Genomic DNA, 6,000 nt, shown 5'->3' on the forward strand with positions numbered 1-6,000 from the left:
ATTGCATGTGTAGGTTGATTACTTGTTTGTGCTAAGTTGCTAAAATCTGCTAAGAACTAAAATTGGGAAAAGGCTAGATTTTTATTTGGTCAAGTAGTCTAATCACCCCCTCTAGACATACTTTCGATCCTACAAGTGGTATCAGAGCTTTGGTCTCCATTTGCTTTGATTTCCATAGCTTTTGGTGGTCATAGCCTTGGTTTCACAACCTAGGAGAGTATGGCGTCTAGCGATGGAAATTACCATCGTAGAGGTCCTTACTTTGATGGTACAAATTTTGCTAGTTGGAAGCATAAGATGAAAATGCATATTCTTGGACATAACCCCGCCGTTTGGGATGTTGTGTGTATTAGCTTGCAAGGTGAATTCTTTGATGGGAGAGAACCAAACCATGAAGCTACCGCGGAAGAGTTGAAGATGCTATAATACAATGCTCAAGCTTGTGATATTCTCTTCAATGGATTGTGCCCCAAAGAATTCAACAAAATCAGCCGTCTTGAGAATGCAAAGGAAATTTGGGATACTTTGATTGATATGCACGAAGGTACCGACTCCGTCAAGGAATCCAAATTGGATGTGCTTCAAAGTCAACTTGACAAGTTCAAAATGAAGGATGGTGAAGGTGTCGCTGAAATGTATTCTAGGCTTGCTCTCATCACAAATGAGATTGCCGGCTTAGGAAGTGAAGAGATGACCGACGAATTCATCATCAAGAAGATCCTAAGAGCCTTGGACGGAAAATATGATACCGTGTGCACATTGATCCAAATGATGCCCAATTACAAAGATCTCAAGCCAACGGAAGTCATTGGAAGAATTGTTGCTCATGAGATGTCACTCAAGGATAAGGAAGAGCTTCACAACAAGTCAAGTGGTGCTTACAAAGCCTCATGTGATGCTCCCACATCATCAAGCGAGAAACAAACCTTCAATGAAGAATTGAGCCTAATGGTAAAGAACTTCAACAAGTTCTACAAGAGTAGAAGCAAAGAAAGAAGTTCCAAGTCAAGGTCCTACAATGACAAAAGATCTTCTAGTCGTTAGCGTAATTGCTACAATTGTGGAAGACCCGGACACTACTCCAATGAGTGTACGACTCCCTAGAAAAGAAGAGAAGATTCTCCCAAAAGAAGAAGTAGAAGAGAAGAATGACCACCAAGAGAAAGAAGGAGTAGAGATGATCGTTATGAACGAAAACCCTCTCGGAGAAGCAAGCATTCGGAAAGGAAAGAAAAGTCATCAAGGAGCTACACAAAAAGAAGACATCAAGCTCATCTTGGTGAATGGGCATCCGGCTCCGATTCCAACAATCACTCTGAAAGAAGTTATCACTCTGACTCCGAATATACTCAAGATGAAGGTGTTGCCGGTCTAGCACTTGTGTCAACCAACTCCTACGACATATTTGACTCACCAAATGAAGGAATTGGAAGGTGCTTCATGGCCAAAGGTCCAAAGGTAACACATCCCGAGTATGTTGATTTCAATAGTGATGAAGATGATTTGCTAGGTGATGATGATTTACTTGTTGACAACTCTAGTGATGAAAACTATGATGAAACATCAATTAATCATGCTAATCAAGATAAAACGAATGATGATGATAAGAAGGAGATTGAGCATCTAACTAAAGAACTAAACACTTTTAAGTTATCTCATGAAACTACCTTGGAAAATCATCGAGAACTTTTAAAGACCCATGATGAGCTACTCTTTGAAAAGCTCAACCTTGAGAAAGAGCATGAGTTTTTAAAGGCAATCAATGATGATCTTCGCAAGAAACGTTCTTACATTGCCAAGCACTTACTCTTGTCTACTTACATGCCACAAGTTAAATCTAGCAACAAGAGCAAGAAAGATTCTTCATCTAGTAGTAACAACAATCATGCTAAATCCAATATTGTTGCTTCTAGTAGTTCTCTTGATTCCACTAATGGTTCTCTTAGCCAAGTTACACTTGAGCAAGAAAATAGCTTATTGAAGGGAATTATAGAGAAAGGTGTTTACAAGAGCCTTGCCGGGACTAAGCAATTTGAGGAAATTGTACGCAAGCAAGGAAGACACCGGAAGAATCAAGGTGTTGGTTTTGAACGAAAGTTCAATGCCAATGGAGTTGAGTGGGAAGAAGATCAATACCCCAAGACGAAGTTTGTTCCTCAACAAGAGAAGTATGATCCTACTTCTTTCAAAGGTACACAAGCTTAAGATGATCTTCCACCACAAGACCACAAGCAAAAAGGCAAGGACAAGCTTCGAGAGGAGATTGATGCATTTGAAGAAGCACCCAAGGCCTTGGTCAAGTGGGTTCCCAAGATCACATCAAGTTCTAGTTCATCAAGTACAACTACAACTCCAAGGGTTCCCATCAAGGTGGTGTGGATCCAGAAGAAGAAGAACTAGAGAGTTCTTGAGGGTGACTCCGCCAACATACTTCACTCTTATCATTTTGGCGAGGACAAGTGCAAACAACTTCCATATCTTGCACTAGTTCAAGGAGTCACAAACCCTCTTGTGGTAAGACAAGGGACAAGGTAACCTAATACTTTCATGGACATCATCTTGTGTATGCATCACTCTATGGCCCTGTTTGGTTTGGTTGTGGATTTCTAAAAGCAGCTGTGAAAAATCTGCTGTGGAAAAACAGATGTGGAAAATCTTATGTGAAAAAGATGTAGGTCATTTGGCAAACCAACTGATACAGCTTTTTTAGATTTTGGCCCGCAACGGAATCAGATTTTGGAAAGCATGTCCTGGGCTGCTTCCGCTTTTGGTTCAGATTTTGGCAGCAGATTTCTGAAATCGGATTCTGCTGGGTTCGCCCTTTGGTTCAGATTCTGCTGCACGGTAGCGGAATCCGTCGATAAAAGCTGAACCAAACAGGGCCTATGTCTATGGATATCCTTGTTTGTTCCTTGTGGGACTAACCCGTGTAGGTATTGAAAGTGCAACTCACTCCAAGGGATTGCTCCAAATGATCTACATCAACATTGAGCAGCTACATCTTCAACACCTACATAAAGTCATCATCGACAAAACCCAAGGCTAGTTCATCCCTCTCAGGGGGATATCACATCTAGGGGGAGCTTTACTCTAACCAATTGAGCTAAAGCAACTCTAATGGTGTGAACACAACAATGCTTTATGTAAAAGTGGTAACCCCACTTGTGCTTAAACGATGAGTATGACCTATGATCAAATGTTCTCATTTGACTCTTAAGTCAATATACTCGTATATAGATGACCTAGTCATCGCCAAATTGCTTTATAGATGCTAGAGTGTTTGTGCATGCTTTGTCACATATTTCATTTGCCATCTTATTGTGTGAGCATGTTGGTTGCATACTTTACCATTCGAGGACATCCATTTGTTGCTTTGATTGTTTGGCTTTTTTCTCTTTTGCCAAATGATGGACAAGAATGCCTAAGAACTCCCTCTAGCTATCTATGCTTTTCTCATCTCAAACTCTATTCATGCTACATCACAAAGTTTGAACAAGTCAGATTTGAACCACTCTGTGTGAGGAGTACTCGGAGTTCTCGATTTGTCATAGACTTAAACATCCAAAACCTCTTTGTGTATCTCGGTCTGACCGATTCATCCTTTTCGGTCCTACCGAGTCACTAAGTTGATCTAGGTTTTCAATCTCGGTGCAACCGATTAGAACCTTTCGGTCACACCGAGTTGCAGTAACTGCCTGCAGTTTTTCATCTCGGTGCCACCGAGTCGCTCCACTCGGTCACACCGACAGGGTCAGGTTATATATACCGATGGGCCAAAATTTGGAAATTTTTCCGAACCTCCTCGCCCACGCATAACCTACTCTGCCTCCTCGGTTCTCCGGATCGTCTTCTTGTCGCCAGCGACCTCCCGCCGCTGGTCTCCGCCGCCGTCAATGGAAATCTTCACCGCCGTTGCCGCCGTAGCAAGTTCGTCGCCGAACTAGGGTACGAACTTGATCTTTGTGCTAATCCATAACTCCGATTCTTAGCACATTGCTTTGCCACGATTGAAATCATCTTGTCCAGCGAAAACATCCCGTAGATTAGTTTTGATTTGAAAATTTAGGGTTAGGTCTCCGCCGAATTCATCTCGGACCGACCGAGTTATAGAAATCGGTCTCACCGATTTTGGCTTAGGCCAGAGCACACACGTTTTCGGTCTGAGCGAAAATTGCAAATCGGTGTGACTGAGTTCAATTCTCTGTGAAACCCTAGCAGTCTCGGTGCCACCGAACCGTGACTCGGTCTGACTGAGTTCACTAGTTTAGGTTCCCAAAAACTGCTTCGGTATCACTGAGTTTACAAATCGGTAGATCTGAAATGCTTTCTGTGAAGAACTAAAACTAAGATTTTGAGTCAATTGTTTTGTAAAACTCTTGTACTTTGTGGTGCTCATCTACTCTACCTCATCTATAATCTATTCACAGGGTCTGCTGACAGTTTTCCTGCATGATGTCTGACCAAAGTGATAGCCAGAACAAGTCTGAGGAGCAGGTTCAACTAAGTGAGGGCACTAGTCCCTCCAGTTCATCTAATGATGGGAACAGGAGCACACCAAGTAACTTGCCTAAGGCATCCACCAGAACAAGAAAGAAGAAGACCTCAGATTTAGAGGATGAGGATTATGTGGCTGTTGAGGAAGAAGTTATCTCCAAGAAAAAGGTGCTAAAAAGGAGTATGGCTCAGCTGCTAAAGTCAAGCCAGGGATGCATAAGAAGGCACTAGCAAAGAGAGTCCCCATGTCTAAGGCCAGAGCATCCACTGCTGAAACCTCCAAGCCATCTGAAGAGGTAGTTAGAGAAGGCAAGAAAAGGAAGGAAAGGGTCAAGAAGACCACTGCCAGAGTGCTTGGCAGATCATCAATTATGAGAGATGATGATGAAGAGGAAGAGGATGCTGCACCAGCACCCAAAGCTCAAAAGCTCATGGGAGATGCAATCAAATCAGGGGCTACTCCATCTAAGCCCAAAGCTGCTCCCAAGGCAGCTGCTCCAGCTCAGAAGCCCAAGAGAAGCACTAGAAACATTTCTACTGAGGAAAAGAATAAGGCCCCAGTGCCTGAAGCTGCTAAAGAAGATGAAACTCAAGTGCTAAGGAAGCTGAAACCCAAGATCCCTGACCACAATGATGCACATCCAGTTGCAGAAAACATGAAAATTAGGAAGGATGCAGGATTGAGACTATGGAGAGAGTCTGATCCATATGCTATCAGGAGAAGAACTGCTGTGGACTACAAGTTTCACACTAAGGAACAACAGGACTTCTATGAGACAGTGTTGCTTGACAAGAAGCTCATTGTGTGTGATATGAGATGGGTAGACTGGGAGTACATCCAGAAGAATGAAGATCACTATCCTGGAGTGTATGACAGTTTTAAGGCATGTGGAGTTGATGAATTCATTGCACAAAAGCTCACCAAGTGGAATGATGAGCTGATCATGTAGTTCTACTCCACTGCCCATTTCTATCCAGATGGGAAGATCGTTTGGATGTCTGAGGGTACCAGGTACCAGTCGTCTGTTGATGAATGTGCTCAGTTGATCAATGCCCCAAAAGAAAGTGAGGATGACTTGGATGTATATGTTGAGAAGAAGAAAGACCACAACACAATGGCCAACATGTACAAGGAGATCCCAGATGCTGCCTTGGATACACATAAGTTTATATCTGTCCATTACCTGTTGTCTGGTCTGCCTACCATAAACTGGATTCTGAGGTACACACTGCTACCCAAGTCAGGTGATCACAAGATGATCAGAGGACATGCTATAAACTTGCTGCACATATTTGATGTCCCACAGAAGTTCAAGGTCATGAGTTTGATTGTTGAGACAATCAAGAGTACTGCCGCTGACCAGAAGAGAAGTTGTGGGTATGCCCCACAAATTCAGGAGCTCATTAACTCAAAGATGGGCATAGGCACATATCTTTTGGACAAGGAGCACCTCCCCATCTATCCTGAATTTGAAGATAACACTGTGGTGATGGATGAAAATGAAC

At 42.8% G+C, this 6,000-nt stretch overlaps 1 pseudogene; it reads left to right on the forward strand.

The window, feature by feature from the left end:
• Positions 1-219: 219 nt before the first annotated feature.
• Positions 220-2,871, forward strand: LOC147959878 (uncharacterized; annotated as a pseudogene).
• Positions 2,872-6,000: the final 3,129 nt, after the last annotated feature.

This window comes from Triticum urartu, chromosome 7A (assembly GCF_056163025.1).
Source record: "Triticum urartu cultivar PI428250 chromosome 7A, HENAU_Tu73, whole genome shotgun sequence".
NCBI classification, from domain to species: Eukaryota; Viridiplantae; Streptophyta; class Magnoliopsida; order Poales; family Poaceae; genus Triticum; species Triticum urartu.